At 47.1% G+C, this 17,416-nt stretch overlaps 1 pseudogene; it reads right to left on the bottom strand.

The window, feature by feature from the left end:
• Window positions 1-619: 619 nt before the first annotated feature.
• LOC136543022 (uncharacterized) lies at window positions 620-13,331 on the bottom strand (annotated as a pseudogene).
• Window positions 13,332-17,416: the final 4,085 nt, after the last annotated feature.

Genomic DNA, 17,416 nt, shown 5'->3' with positions numbered 1-17,416 from the left:
TGTACTAGTGAAAATAGTCCCTTAGACGCTGGGAAAGTTGGATTGAAAGGTGGTTCTTGAGTTGTGATTTGAGTTTGGGAAATATTTTGCTTACAAAACATACAATTTTGAACTTCTTTTTCTTTTTTTCCTTTTTCATGGCTGCATGTTTCAGTTTGAATTTATACGTTGGATACTTTTGGAGACAGACATTTTTTTATCGTCTCTGTTAATGAAATGGTCTATCAGCACAAATCATTTTGTAGTAGTAAAAGCTGAAAATTTATTTATTAGTAAAGCTAGTTTCTTCATTTAAAATAACAATAGCCACGCTAACCGTCGGATAAAGAAAGTTGCTTATTTATGCACGTCACTGTATAGTGATAGTTGTGACATTTTTGGGGAGACTGTTTCTAGGCCCCATAAATTTATATTGATTAAATATTTTTCATAATATTACTGGATTTCAGTGTCGTATATGTAAATTCAACTTAACAGTGTCGTATATGGGCACAGAGCAGAGTCATTGAGCTCGGCGCTTCGCTCCCTGTTAGTGTCCTCTTGGATCCGGTTCGATTGGTTAGCTTTACGAAAGGAGTCCTTGCTAGTCACTAGTCTCTACTTACCCAAGTCACCATCATTAACTGCAGCAAACCTGTGGAAGTCCATGGGACAATATGTAGAATATAAGATATCATGTCTAAATTGCCGTGAAGCCGATGATGGGCAAGCTAGGCATACTTACATTTTTGTTAATTTCTGCTTCTATATATGTGGCTGCCCTGCTGGTCTGGAAGAACCAGATTGCCCCATCTGAACAATGGAATAAGATCAACAATTATTATTGATCAAGTTCGACATAAATGAAACATGAATTAGAATAAATGGAATATATAAGGTAGCAGTTAAGTTAATTGAATTCCTCTTGAAAGAGTACCATTTGCTTACAGAAAAAGCTGTGAACACACAATGAGAAGGTTTATTACCTGACTTCTTCCCGATGGTCTGGCCAGTCCATGATTCAAATCTGATAGCAAGAGCGACACATCATAAATAATTTCGAACATCATCAGATGACAGTCAGATTAGCACATGATAGCAGGCTGCAAGACTTATTACCTGGCGGTGTCACTAGCAGATACATGCCGTTTCCATTATCATACATGGGGATATAATATCCAGCTGGGATAGCAACAGCGGGACACAACATAGGTGATGACACAAGATGCAAATAAATTTAGGAAGGAAAATATAATATTATTACCCAACGCTGAAATATTGTAAAACATTATATATGTGTCCCGGTAGCTTAGAATTTGAGATAACCTCGAAGCTGGAATAGCATAAGTGTTATTTTCGTGCCTCGCATGACGCTCCCAGCTTGTGATATAAGAAGAATGAGCAGCCTGCAGTAGGTACGATTAATCCTCTCTACTAGCACGGACTGGTGGTCAGCTGTTTACTATTGATCTTAAGTCAAGCAGTGGCAGTGAGCTTCTGCACATGTCACATACACATACACACGCATGCACTCACACATATACACGCACACACGCCCGAAACGCACACACACACGACATGCACAACCACACCCACATGCACACACGCCCGAACACACACACGCACAACACGCAGACACACACTCGCGCGCACCCACACGCACAGGCGCACATACGCACACATCCACGCAGCTCCACACATAGACCCGCCCACACATGCAGCCCACCACACACGCTCGCGCACACACACACGCACATGCACATGCGCACACACGCACGCCACGCGCTCACACACACGCGCTCACAAGCACGCACAAACACAACACACATTCACAAGCACGCACGCGCGCCCACACACAAACACGAACACAAACACAAACACATATGCAGACACATATTCTATGTACTTGCTTTATCACACAATGTACATAACATGTAAACCTCTACCCAGAAACAATAGGATCATCGTATTTGCATGTTGTATAGGCAAATAAATCCCTCAACTAGCTCGCATACAGATACAGAGCAATTAATTCTAAGCTAGCTAGCCGCGCGCAGCTCCTTGTTGATGTGCTAGTTGCTGGCGCAGGCCCTGGCGGCGCTGGCAGGAGGATTAGGGTCGCCGCCCTGACCGTTGTGGTCGTGGATCTCCAGCTACTGGTGCTAGTGCTTCTGGTATGCCCTATCTTTCTGGGCATGGGACCTGTCTAGCTCTGTCCAGCTACAAACGTGAGCGAGCTCGTCCGTACTTCACGCACGACGTTGCGCTCGTACACAATCGTCATCTTGAGTTCCTGAGCAGGCCGGAGAAGGTTGTTTTTCTGGGGAGGAGCGGCGACCATGGATGCTGTGGATAACCTTGCCTTTTGAACGACGATCCATCTCTTGTCTTAGATGGCTATGCCTATACATGTTCAACATATCAGTAAGAAACCTATTGAGTGTCTGTAGGAACATTGCTAATTGAGCATGGTTGAATCCAAGAGCTCTCGATGCGTCCTTCGCCCTCCATGAATGGAATAGAATCTGACATTGCCTAATGAAAATATATTGGTAGTTTCGATTTTCTCAACATTACCCAAGTGTATAATAACATAATATTCACTGTGTAACAATAAACCATAGTGCCTCCTCCAGTGAGAAATGGACCATTTCTGGCCTTTTCACAACGGTGGTCGAAACCATTGTATTTTGACCTCCAGTGTCTTTGTACTAGTGAAAATAGCTAATTTGAGTTTGGGTTATATTTTGCTTAGAAAACATAAATTTTGAACTTCTTTTTCTTTTCTTTTCCTTTTTCATGGCTGCATGTTTCAGTTTTACACGTTGGACACTTTTGGAGACAGAGACATTTTTTTATCGTCTCTGTAAATGAAATGGTCTATCACCTCAAATCATTTTGTAGTAATAAAAGCTGAAAATTTATTTATTAGTAAAGCTAGTTTCTTAATTTTAAAAATAACAGCGGGCGACACAACATAGCTGATGAGACAAGATGCAAATAAATTTAGGAAGGAAAATATAATATTGTTACCTAACGGTGAAATGTAAAACATTATATATGTGTCGCGGATAGCTTAGAATTTGAGATAATCTTGAAGCTGGAATGGCATAAGTGTTATTCTCGTGCCTTGTGATATGAGCAGCCTTCCATGACGGACTGGTGGTCAGCTGATTACTATTGATCTTAAGTCAAGCATTGTTAGGGAGGTAGGAAAGGGTTTGAACCTGCAAGGCTATCATGTTGTTCCGTTTGTGAGCTTCTGCGCATGTCACATACACATACACACGCTTGCACTCACAGATATACACGCACACACGCGTGCACACACACGCACACAACCACACCCACACGCACATCTCTGCGCCTGTCGACATCTCCATGGGGATTGCCGAACCTGTCTAAATCGCTATCTCTGCGCCTTGTGTCACCATCCGGTTCCTATCACGAGCGCCTCCACCGATCAATCTACCTTTGTAGGATACCCCTCGGAGGACTACCGAGAATCTTTTGTCGACAATCCCCATGGCGTCTTCAACCATTTCACCAACCTCTCCCTGAGCCGTGTCCAATTTCACGTCCCGTGCAGCCTCGGCAATGCTATTTCCAAACCACGGTGCCCAAGCTTGCAGAAGCTCAGTGTCCTCGAATCCGACAGCCGGACAATCTCTCCGACCGCGAATTGCTACAGACGCGCATTTGTCCGATGTTTGTATAGGGCCCTTGCAGCTATGTAGACCATAGGCTCAACTCTGGCGCATGTAGACCATAGGCTGAACTCCCCCAAAACACCATGTACCTGACCAACATTGGAATATAAGGGGGAGGTCGGATCCTAAGAGGGGGGAGGACTGATTCCACACAGATCATTCGAGTCCTCACCGTTCCACTCGAGCTCTGCACTAAGAGTAGAGCAACCCAGAGAGAGGCACCAAGAGCTCCTCCACTGTCTTCATCTTCCTCCTCTCCGACGAGGGGGAAGGCTCCACCAGTGGCGAGATGACCCTAGGATTAGCACTGAGCGATTCCCTACCAAATCTCTCTCTTTCTCATGTACGCTCTGTTACAACGACAATGCTATTTAGCAAAGAATTTGGTCACCTACAGAGAAACCAGAGCAGAGCACGCCGGGGACCAGGAGGCTTGAGAGCAAAGCATGCCGGGGACCAAGGAGGATAGCTGAGCACGTCGGCGATCTCCTGTAGGTCGAGATGGCGAAGGACAGTCGGAGCACGCCTGGGCCAACGCCAGCGTTGAGCCCACTCCCAGCCGCCGCCCGCTACAACAGCACGCCCCTCCGGCCTACCGCCTACAACAGTAGCACGCCCCTCTGCCGCCACCAGCCTACGCGGAGCGCGGCCTCCGCCCTCCACCCACCGGCGTGGCATGACCCTCCGCCCGTCAATGAGCTCCTCATTCCGTCAAAGCCATAGGCCTGCGTCGCGCGCGACCACGGCCGGCGCCGCCTACATGAGAGCCGCAGGAGCCCACAACCACCGCACGCTTGAGCTAGCTGACTAAGGTGACCTCCCTTTGCCCATTAGCACGTGCCGACAGGCTAAGTCCATAGGCCAAGTACTACAGACGTGCGTACGGAACACACATCTGCACAAATTACAGACACGTATAGAGCAGGACGCATCTGATCCAAGTACGAACACTACAGAGGCGTGTTCACAACACGGGTCTGAAAGCTATACGCATTGTAATAGGGCAAAAGATATAGACACATGTTCACAACACGCATCTGTAACATAACACACGTCTGTAATATGTGATATTATTACAAATGCATGTCCCGTACTGTGCGTCTGTAATATGTTATCCAAATACAGACGCATGTTCCGTATGGGCGTCTGTGGAATTTCAACTCGTTATCCGAGACTCGGAAAACACAACACGCGTCTGTAATATTTGATGCAGCTACAGATGCGTGTTACAGAAGCCTGTAGTGTTAGCACAGATGAGTTTTACTGACATGCGTCTATAGTAAGCTCTTATTATAGACGTGTGTTGACCTTGCTGGACCGGTGACCCCGCCGGCGACTTACTACAGAAGGCGCTGTCTGTAAACTCGCATCATGCGCTTTTGTGCGGCGTTTGTAGGAGCCGCTTGTGGATATGTGCCTTTTTTATGTAGTGCCACACAACCAACTTACTCCAAAGTCCAAACCTGTGCTGTGCATGCAGGAGTAGATTTCACTTCATATGCATGCATGGTTGTGCAGAATTTTCGGCATTGACTTGGCTAGTGAGGCGCTGACTAAGGCAGCCTCTCTAAGATCCAGTCTTGACTCTCTTGTGGCCATGCATGCATGTGCACAGGACAGCAGGGAAGAAGGGAACCGCAAAGCTCAAGATCTAAGAACATACACTGCACGGTGCTCAAGGAAGGAGAGGATACATACTTTTGTAGTAAACGTAGTTACAACGTTACAGGGTGCAACTACGTATACGTAGTACGTACGTAAAGTACTGTACTCAAGTTGAATGCTTACGTAGTACTGTATTGTATGTATTGTCGAAATGGAGGCTAGGACGATGCAACGCTGCTAAGCATGGATGCATGCAAAAACACAAGCACCAAAATGACTAGCAAAGCAATAATATACTTCCCCTGTCCTAAAAATAGTATCGCTATGGAGTTTATGCTGGTTAAACTTTCTTAAGTTTGACTAATTTTATAGAAAATATAAGTACATTTTCAAATAAGTATATTACGGAAACATATCATTTATTTATTTAACGATACTAATTATTTATGCACTATAAATATTAATATTTTCTTATATATTTGGTCAAACTGAAAAAAATGTTTGATTTCTTGGGAAGTAAGAAATGGCACTTTTTATCGGATGGAGAGAGTATATATCAAGCAAGTATATTATTTCATGATTTCAATCTTGGACTAAATGTGGGAATTAGTGCGGCCTCAGCTAATTATTAAGCCTAAGCACACCGATTCGGCTGAAGATGTCAAGCCATAGCATCGGACACCCACGTCGTCTGATCCTCAGTTATAGAAGTCAACTGTGTAATTTGTCAAGCGAACACTCAGTAAATTCAAGTGAACGCTTCCGGTCGAAATTCAGTGGGCATGCATATATACTAGTATAAGTAGTTTACTGAAACTGAAGCTAGGAAACTAAGGTCGTGATTGGTAGGCTGGTTCCTGCTTTAAGTCAGCTCCGTAGTGATCAGTTGTCTGGCAGCATGCAAAATGCTCCTTCGGCTTCGGGCCTGGCCCTAAGTAAACCAGCTAGAACTGTTTCCGTTTCTTCTATGCGGGGCCGTGTGAGAGAGAGAGCGAGCGCAGATACAAGCCAGTAAGCAGGAAACCAAACAACTGATATGCTCATCTATTATATACTCGTACAATCAACCAAACATGAGTTGCATACAGCAGGCTTGGCCTAGCTCAACCAGGCCCATAGGAGCGAGCCGGACTCATCTGATCATTGAACCAAAATCACACCCTAGTTTACTAAAACTGAATCATATACTAGATTGAGGCTTGGAGCCCGGGTAGACTTGTTCACGTGTAACTGAAAACTGAAAAACTGACACACGGAAAAAGAAAAGCATAGCCATTTTACACGAAATTATATCGCATCGCCTGCTGCAGAAACTAAGACTTGTTATATACGTCTAGCAATGTCTGCAGCAGGCACATGATCAATAATGAGACTTAATTAGCTAAGTACTAGTAAATTGACATGTGTACTGTACCTCCATCAAAAAGCAGTGTTTCAGGTTCAGAAAATGTTCTCTCTTCTATTTATTTGCACAGGTCTGTAGGATGCAGTCATACATGACCCTATATTGAATGGATTCTGCAGAAACCAGAAAATGTTTCTTCTGTTTTTTTCCCAGTATGACTATGACACCACTCGCTGCCAATGCAAGCTGTATGACTGACAAAGGGCTTTCCTGTCTTCCTTATAGATCAAATCCCCAAGGAGCAATAAAGAGGAGATAGCGCGATGAGATATACTATGGTCACAACAATTGCATAGCTGAATGTAAAAAGACAAAATATGATGAACTCTTTCTTTCCTTCAACTGCACAACTTAAAATTAAACATACTTAATGCCATGAGAACCTATTTTTTTACTCAACCATCAAACAGTAGCAGGATCATGTTCATGGATGGATCATTGCATCTTCATGGTAGTGACAGTTTGCCCTTATAGCAAGATCTGAAAAGATACAATCCATTAGTTTGATGTTTGCAAATATTTGATATGTGTGCCGCTAAATGATTATATGGCTTGGTACTTCTGCATCACATGGCCTACAAGTTAATACAACTTAATATATCTTTAAGTTCCTATAGATATGTTGATAGTATATCACCAAAATAGTTAAAAAATCTATACACCACCATGGAATTCCGATTGACCTTACATTCCCAAAAGATTATTTACAAGTCACGGCTAAAAAATATATAGGTGACAGTAATTTGTATTGTTCACATCCTATTGCTCCGGTTTATGACTACTTGACAGAAGTAAATGAACTTTTGGACATAACTATAACATAAAAATTGTAAAACAGAGGTATAAATAAAGAGTGCCACAAAGCTACTATATATACCTTGGAGTGTAGAAGCTCGTGTAAGGCAAGATGAGGTCGAACCGTTCGCCCTCTCTTTCGCCAACCTTTCTCACTTTCTTTGACTTGAGGTTGAGTGTGAAGATTTCAGTAGATATGTTAACGAAAATAGTATTTGTGCCCTCGGCGAAGCCAACCACTTGATATGACTTGTATGGTACATGACTTGGGAGCAACGTTCCAAGCTTCATAACCTTGTGTTTCACCCACCCATCGATGTCGTTCGTAACATCTTGTCGTGACCACATATGGATGCAATTGTCGTCAGACAGGGTGGCAAGTCCCAGCCCTCCATCCTCTGTCTTCATGAGAACTGCCCTAGACATACCTCATGGCATGTTGATCTCAGATAGCCAATGTGTACACAGGTCATACTTGAGGATGCTTGTGGTATATTCAAAGGGGAAGTATACGACATCTCCAATAAGAAGACTGGGTTTGCGACCGCTTCTGGAGGGGTAGTAGCTGGAGTACGTTGTCAGTGATCTGATTGGGGGTGGGAGCGCTCCATGCACCGGTCAGTGATGAGTAACTGTATGCACATGCGAATATAGGGCTGAGAAGGTTGGTCTCTACAAAGACCACACGGAACGGACCACCGTGGCAATCGAGGTGGTCGCAGCCGTCCTTGGCACACAACACCACCCCTGTGTAGTTGTAGGACGAGTAGGAGGGGTACCTATCAGAGGGCAATCTTAGGTGCTGTTGGCTGCCGGTGATGGGGTCCCAGACGACGAGTCTCCTCTTTGACGCGTCCCTGAAGTGGATCAGCACGCAGTCGTGGCGGCTGTCAAGGGCGACCCAGCAGTTCTAGTCGACTGCAGGCATGCGAATGGGGGAGGGGATGCAAGTCGTCGCGGGGACGAATTGCATGGATGAGGCGTCGGAGTAGCGGTTCTGGATGTAGCCGTGCGGTGGCGGCGCTCCATGGAATCCGCGGCAACGGCGCAGGAAGCAGTCCCGGTCGGAGATGTTGCGGCGCCAGGCCTTGCAGAAGAGGCTGGCGTGGACTAGGCGCACTGGCTCGTCTGCGAGGACGCACACGAGGATCTCTTGGATGAGCTCCTCCGGCAACGAAGACGCCATGCAGGTGGTCACTGGGTTCGATCTTGGATGCTATGGAAGTATGGAACGGATCAGAGGAATTGAAACGATAGCACGGCACGTATGTACGGACTCCATGCAAGTCGTTGCTAGATATATGGCACAAAATTCTGAGCAACAAGTACCTACATGTTACGACACTACTTAGCAATTCACTGGTTTAGAACGAATTCAACACGAAGAGTGAGTGGGTTTAGGATACATCGAGCAGCACTCGCCATCGCTCCGGACGAAGCCGGCCGGTTCTGTTCCGTGTCGTTCTCCCCCTCCCCTCTGCTTCCCCCTTCTCAGATAACATCTCCCACTAGCCGACTCCGCACGCTAGACTACGGCTTCGTCCAACTTGGGCCGAGATACTTGCTGTTGGGCTGGACCTTCCTCTTGGGCCTTTCTGGCTGTATTGCGTCCTGGTTTGTTTCTCCACCACCATTAGCTTCGCCATCATCAGTGCCTCCCTCAGGTTCAGGTTAGACGCCGGCTTCATCGTGACATTCCTCCCTTCTTGAGAACCGGCTTGTCCCCAAGCCGGTGCCGCCGGAAAGATCAGCTTCAAAGCTTGTTCATCCTCCCAGGTAGCCAGATGAGCCTAATGTTAGGAAAGCACCTGCATTCTTCAAGCAAGATCACGCCGCCATGCTCAAGACTACAGAAGATGGTAACCCGGGATTGGCTCTCATTCAGCAGTCCAAGCTCGTCCTGTGATCAAGGGAGGCTCTACATCGACTCGATAGCAGGAAGGAGGATGCTGGATGGGCACAGAGCAGATTCATTGAGCTCGGCGCTTCGCTCCCTGTTAATGTCCTCTTGGATCCGGCTCGATTGGTTGGCTTTACGAAAGGAGTCCTTCCTAGTCACTAGTCTCTACTTACCCAAGTCACCATCATTAACTGCAGGAAACCTGTGGAAGTCCATGGGACAATATGTAGAATATAAGATATCATGTCTAAATTGCCGTGAAGCCAATGATGGGCAAGCTAGGCATACTTACATTTTTGTTAATTTCTGCTTCTATGTGGCGGCCCTGCTGGTCTGGAAGAACCAGATTGCCCCATCTGAACAAAGGAATAAGATCAACAATTATTATTGATAAAGTTCGACATAAATGAAACATGAATCAGAATAAATGGAATAAGGTAGCAGTTAAGTTAATTGAATCAATTTTCCTCTTGAAAGAGTGTCATTTGCTTACAGAAAAAAGCTGTGAACACATGATGAGAAGGTTTATTACCTGACTTCTTCCCGATGGTCTGGCCAGTCCATGATTCAAATCTGATAGCAAGAGCAGCACATCATAAATAATTTCGAACATCATCACATGACAGTCAGATTAGCACAAGATAGCAGGCTGGAAGACTTGTTACCTGATGGTGGCACTGGCAGATACATGCCGTTTCCATTATGATACATTGGGATATAATATCCAGCTGGGATAGCAACAGCGGGTGACACAACATAGCACAGCCGCACACACAGACTTCCACGTACCCCCACACAAAGAGGCGCCCACACATGCACCCCACCACACACGCGCGTGCACACACTGACGCACAAGCAAATGCGCACACACGCACGCACAACACACGCGCGCGCACACTCGCACACCCACACGCACACATGCCTGAATACACACACAACGTTAGCACCCTGGGAATGGGAATATGACCCACGTTCCCGTTCTCATGTTCCACGTTCCGGGAACGTCTACGTTCTGAAAATACGAATGTTCCCTTTTCCCACGTTATAAAATGATACCTAAGTTCCCATTCCCGTTCCGAGAACTCGGACGGGAACTGGAACATGGCTGCTAAGCACACAACACACCCGCACCACGCACACGCGCCCGTGCACACGCACAACACATATGTGCGTGCACAGACACAAGAGACACACACACGCAAGCTAGTACTCGTACCAGGAAGCTTTTTTTCAAGGGGGAAAAAATCACAACACTATACCACAGCCCAAACTAGCGTCGGACATAGGGTCGGTAAAAATACGAAAATACCGATGGACCATCGGTCAGTAAAGATTTCGCTATTTCTACTTCTCTTACTTTTTGGCCTCCAAATACATTGATACTGACCTATCGAAAGTTAAATGATGATACCCGACCCAAGGAGACAAATCGACAATTTCAGGTTAGTCAAGGCCAGTACATAAAGAAGTGTTTGAAGTGTTATCCGGGCAAAATGTTCAGATGAGTAGATGACACCAACAAAACTTCCCTGTGAGCAACAGCTCCTGGTCATCTCGGCATCTCGCAGTGTGTCATCAGTATCTCATGCACTGCGTGCGCTCGCGCGAGCGCGTGCATTCGTAATTGCATGACTATGGACTATAGTCTATGGATCTATGGGTTGGAGAGGCAACACGCCAAGTACGGCCGGCCGGCCGGGATTTGCAGGATGGGAATGGGATGGACATGGTCGTCTCTAGCTAGCTCACTGCTCACCTGTAGCTTGAAGCACCGGAACTTCTTTGTACAAAAGTTCATGTCTGGGCGCGGCGGCATCCAGCCGCGCAGATGGCGGATCTCGCGGGACATCAGCTTGCTCACGGTGTTGCGGCCACCCAGCAGCTCCCGGTGCAGCGCCCTTCCATCTGACGCGGGCACGGGCCGGGAGAAACGCGCGTGGCCATTGGAGCCAGTGACCTGCGATCATTCGTTATCAACATCGTCGACCTCGACGGCGCCACCTTCATGGCGTAGCGCGTTCCCGCGTCTTCCAATTGCCCTCTCTGGCAGTCGCAGGTGTGAGTCGGGTAGGGACTCGGGATTGCGGCGCGGGTGGCGGCTGTGGATGGTTGGTGAGAGGGATTATTCCTTGGGTTTTGGCGAGTGAGAGAGGGGGAGGAATATATGGGTGCCCAGTTTGGGCAATTACTAGTAAGTTGAGGTCGAGAGTGGGCTGGATGTCTGTCATCAATTGAAAGTTGAACAAAAAGCGGCCCGCGGTCGGATGTCACCGGTTGGTTGATGTAGACATCTAGTCATCTCGAGGTCTAGACATCTAGTGTAGTAGGTGGTGGCGTGTGGCCACGACGAAATATGCCGTGGTATCCTCTCGGTAAACATATCCATTGAAAATTTGAACAGCTTTCCTGCAGTAGTAAACCTGCCGGCAGGATCGATCTCATCCGGGGTTCCTGACCGATCCGTATTCGGAAATAATAAGCATATCGATCACACAGTGAATCGTAGCTAGGGTTCGCACCTACCTCGATGTCACAGTTGATGACGTGAGTGCTCTGCTGATTGCTGACTTCTTGCTGCTGCCCAGGTTTCTGACTTGTGCAGATATTGTAGCATATCCAATTGTGTAATACTCAGCTTAAAAACCTATTCTATGTAGACACATATTCTATGTACTTAGTTTATCATCGTATTTGCATGTTGTACATACATGTTCATGAGACATATCAGTAAGAAACCTATATTGAGTGTCTCTAGGAACATTGCTTATTGAGAATGGTTGAATCCAAGAACTCTCAAGGTGCGTCCTTCGCCCTCCATGAATGGAATAGAATCTAACAGTACCTAATGAAAATGTATTGCATTAAATGATTTTCTCAACATTACACGCGTGCACACACACGCACAACCACACCCACACGCACACATGCCCGAATACACGCACACAACACGCACACACGCGCGCGCACACGCACAAGCACACCAACATGCACACACGCCCAAACACACACACGCACAACACGCAGACACACACACGCGCGCACCCACATGCACAGCCGCACACACACACACACATCCACGCACCCCCACACATAGACGCGCCGACACATGCACCCCACCACACATGCGCAGACACACAGACACACCTGCACAACGCACGCGCATGCACACCCACACAACACATGTGCACACACAGACACAAGACACACACACACAAGCACGCACGCACGCCCACGCACAAACACAAACACACATGCAGACACATTCTATGTACTTGCTTTATCACACAATGTACATAACATGTAAACCTCTACACAAAAATAATAGGATCATCGTATTTGCATGTTGTATAGTCGAATAAATTACTCAACTAGCTCGCATACAGATACAGCGCAATTAATTCTAAGCTAGCTAGCTGCGCCGAGCTCCTCTTGCTGATGCGATAGTTGCTGGCGCCGGCACTGACGGCGCCGGCAAGAGGATTAGGGGCACCGCCCTGACCGTTGTGGTTGTGGATCTCCATCTCCAGCTGCTGGCGCTGGAGCTTCTGGTACACCCTATCTCTCTTAGCGCCGGCCCTGTCTCGCTCTGCCCGCACCGAAGAACACAGTGAGCCTTGTGGCTTGGGGATGATCTCCTCCAGCAAGCCTGTGCAGGAGGAGATCTTTGCCTACTCACTGTTGAGCTGGAGCTCGAGTTTACCAATCTTCGCGTCTAGAACCTTAATCTACAAGCAGGCGTCGAGAGAAAAAGTTATTATACTCCTCATAAGTCATAATAGATCAACGACGGACCACCTAATGCAATCGAAAAAGGGACAACAAACGTGAGCATGCTCTTACGTACTTCACGCACGATGTTGCGCTCGTACACAATCGTCGTCTTGAGTTCCTGAGCAGGCCGGAGAATGTCATTTTTCTGGGGTGGACTAGCGGCCATGGCTGCTGTGGATAACCTTGCATTTTGAACGATGATCGATCTCTTGTCTTAGATGGCTATGCCTATACATGTTCATGAGACATATCAGTAAGAAACCTATTCAGTGTCTGTAGGAACATTGCTAATTGAGCATGGTTGAATCCAAGAGCTCTCGATGCGTCCTTCGCCCTCCATGAATGGAATAGAATCTGACATTGCCTAATGAAAATATATTGGTAGTTTTGATTTTCTCAACATTACCCAAGTGTATAATAACATAATATTCACTGTGTAACAATAAACCACAGTGCCTCCTCCAGTGAGAATGGACCATTTCTGGCCTTTGCCCGAAGCTTAACTACTAGGGCAAATTCCTTCCTGAAAACTTCTTTACAGCGAAGAATAGAGTGAGGGATGCCTCTGAAGATCACGTCATTATGGATCATCCAAATAGACCAGCACATGGTCACAATAATTTCCATAGAAAAGGGTTGATGAAGCTGCATCTCAGGTTTTCAACAATCACACAAGGGTCAGAAGTAGGTGGGGTGAAGGGAGACGATGTCGCCGAGGACGCCATCGGGGAGGTTGCTGATCCTGTCGGTGAGGCGTTGTTGCTCCTCCAGTCTCCTCTTTTTGGCCCTGGTGACCATCCACATGGCCATGGCGCGGCACGCGAGACGGATGGTGGCGCGGTGGATGGTGGAGTGGAGATCGGGAATTCGAGGCTGGCAGCGCTATAGGATGTCGATCGAGCGGCCAGGCAGGTTTTTCGATATATACATGTATATGTCTACATGATACTCCAATACATAGGTCATTCAGGGCTGGGCGCACTTCAATTTGATCTCGCAACCTCAACAATCTTCAGTCAATTCAGTTTTGTCAGAAAAGAAAAGCCAGCAGTTCTGTACGACTGCTTGGGAGAAGTTACTGTAATTCATTCCTTCAGTCAAATTAAAGTCGAGATCAAGAATACAGCGTAGCCATACCCACAGAGAAGCCACTGATCGAGCTGGTCTATGTACTGCGCGAGCGAGGATGGCCATGAATGCCCCTGTCGCGCGCGCATTTCGAGCGGACAGGCAGGTTGTTCCATATTTACATACATACATGATAATACATAGCGCCGGTGGTAGAGGAAATCACCGATTGATGAGGGCCCATTGATTCCAGTTTCCATTACGTTGACACTGGTTTTTTGTTAAAGAGATTTTGGAGAGCACAGGGGGCAACTACGATGAAGATGGTTACATTGACTATCGAGTGGTAGAAAGGGGTGGCCACACAGAATGGAGAAAGATTTTCAATTTTCAAAACCACATCGAATTTCTTCTGGAAAAAAATATTTTTCTTCTATTGAGATATGAAACCTAGAAAAATGTATACCACACTTTTAATCACGTGCTTGCTACTACTATTGATACCAACCCGCTGAGCCATATCAACACAAAAAGATGTTCACTTGCTAATCCTTTATGTACCAACGCGCCACTTCATGACACATCTAGCCACAATGAAACAAAAAATGGTCGACTTCTACTACTTTCTATATCAACTAACATCTCAGGCCACACTAACTAGAAAAAGTTCACTTGTAACTACTTTTATACAAAAGGTGTCTCCAACACGCCACCAAACAACTCACACCGACACGACTAAAAACGGTCGTGTGTGCGTTAGGCCGCACGCACGGCTATCTTCAACCTTCACCCGCGTGCCCCCCTCCCCGTTCTTCCTCCACACTGGTACCTCATCCTCGCCCCCACCGCCGGCCAAGCCCTAGCACGCCTACGGCGGCCGTCTCCCCCTCTTGCTGGAGCTCGCTCCCACCGGAGCTCTCCCATCCCGACCTGGCCCAGCCACCTCCACCGCCACTAGGGCCCCTAACTGCCATCCAGCCAACCCCACCACCTGGCCAGCCTTCCTTCCCCCAAACCTTCTCTTCTAAGCCCGCCGAGGTTGGGGAAGATGAAGACAAGGATGACGAGTAGGAGGCCTACCTCGCCAGATCCCCCATGGCCATCGCCGGATCCACCGGATCCGCCATGGCCAGCTCGGATGGAGGGAGGAGCTCGGCACGAGGAGGTGGTGGGGCGCGGGTGCAGGGAGGAGGTTGTCGAACACTGGTGAGAGAGAGAGAGCTGGCATGGGCAGGAGAGTGCGCGGGTGCATGTGAGGCGACGGCGTGCGGGGTGTTAAACAACCGCACGCCCATAAGAAAGACATTACCCAAAAAATACTAGCGACTCTTTCACCCTCGCCATACTTCACATCACTTTGGCTCATTGTGGGGTCCAAGCACCACAGTGGGCATCCTACCCCGACCATGGATGGGGTTGTCCCTCCCCTCTATCTCCCTCACTCTCTCTTCCTCTCGGACCTAGAAGCGCAAATATCGCTCACCCACTCTCCCTCTCCTAGATGTGGCAGGGGCCACGACGGTGGGCTAGAAGTAGGCTCGGCATGCCAATAGCTGGATTTTTTTTGTTTTTTATAGTTATTAAATCCCATTTGTATTGTGAGATGAAGTGACCTTCATTTCCAAAGTCGATTTGAAACCGACGGTGATGAGATTATTATCTCTACTGACCTTTCACTAACGAGGGCAAAAACCGACAGTGATGGGCACTTTTGAACCGACGGCGATGAGATATTTAGAGTTGTGAACTTCCTCTCTTGTATGGTTCTGTGTAGTAAGTTTTAGTTCTGGTCCAAACCACATAAGAGTTTCTATAAGTTATGTTTTTAAAAGTTCCATGTTTGGCCTTTGTATTAAATTATATGCAATGATATCACAGGTGGATGTAGTTCTTGTGATGGCACGATGCATCACAACTATCCCAATTGTAGATCTGCATAGTGGGTAGGGCGGTCGGTATAAAGTAAGTGATGTGCCAAGGATGTAGTGTGCTGTGGAACTGAGTGTTGACTATGTGGGCAAATATGACGAAGATGGTTACATTTACAATTGAGTGGTAGAAAGTGGTGGCCAAACACAATGGAGAAAGACCTATCATTTTCAAAACCAAATCTGGTTTCTTTCCACAACAAATGGTTTTCTTGTATTGAGGTATACTCCCAAAATAATACAATCCAAAGCCCCAAATAATCATTTCATGTCCCCCCATAAAAGAAGTTAGTAACTTAGCAAAAAAATAAATATATGTAGGGAATTCACATAAATGATGACATACCAAACCTCAAAAAATGTATCCCACATTTTTAATCACGTGCATACATTGAAAATTCATATTTTACCACAATTGTTTTTACGAACCAGTGCTCATGTCGTTGCAAATTGTGATGGACATGTTGTGGCCATGTTGCTGGGGCCTGTATCGTTGTGAACCACGAGGTGGCACATGTGATAGCGAGAAGCAAAGTGCTGGCACTAACAAATGTTTTTCTCGTACGTGAACTTTGCCAGGATGTCGTCGTCGTCAGCGTCGATGTTGGCAACGCTGTCTCCGAACCACGATGTCAATGTCGTTGTCGATGCTTGGCTTCCCACCGCCATGCGCTGCCTGGTCGGTGATCTTCTCTACCGCAACGTGGTTCCGAAGAGCGCTGCCGCCGACGATGACGATGACGACGAGGAGGTGGAGGGGGCCAGGGACAGAGGCCTCATTAAGCTGCCTTGCTCCAAGAAAGCCACCAAGATTCAGCTCAAGCTACGGTATCAAGGCCTCGCCTTCCATCCCTAGGACGTCTTCGACAAGCTCACAAACCTCTCCCTGACTGCGTTTGATTCCACAGCCCGTGCAACCTCAGCAACGCTGTCTCCGAAACATGATGCTTGTGCTTGCAGAAGCTCAGCGTCCTCGAATCCGACCGGCTGGACAATCTCTCCGTCCACTCCAAGTATCTCCTAAAAATAAAGCTGTTCGACTAGGAGCTTGCAGCAGCTCAAAATTGTCGCGCCGAATCTCAGGAAGTTAGGTGTGCCATACAGTCTTCTTGATGACGATCAGAGGAAACTGGTTGCTAACATCTCAGCGCCCAGATAGTGTTCCTGGCGTGGGCAGATGCGTATGATCCAGAATCCGTCCATCTTGGCAATTTAGGACAACTCCAACACCTGAGGACATGTGACTCTGGTCGGC

The sequence above is a fragment of the Miscanthus floridulus genome, chromosome 3 (assembly GCF_019320115.1).
Source record: "Miscanthus floridulus cultivar M001 chromosome 3, ASM1932011v1, whole genome shotgun sequence".
Taxonomy (NCBI): domain Eukaryota; kingdom Viridiplantae; phylum Streptophyta; class Magnoliopsida; order Poales; family Poaceae; genus Miscanthus; species Miscanthus floridulus.
Note: the sequence above shows the minus strand (reverse complement) of the source record. Positions and strands in the feature narration are given on the sequence as shown.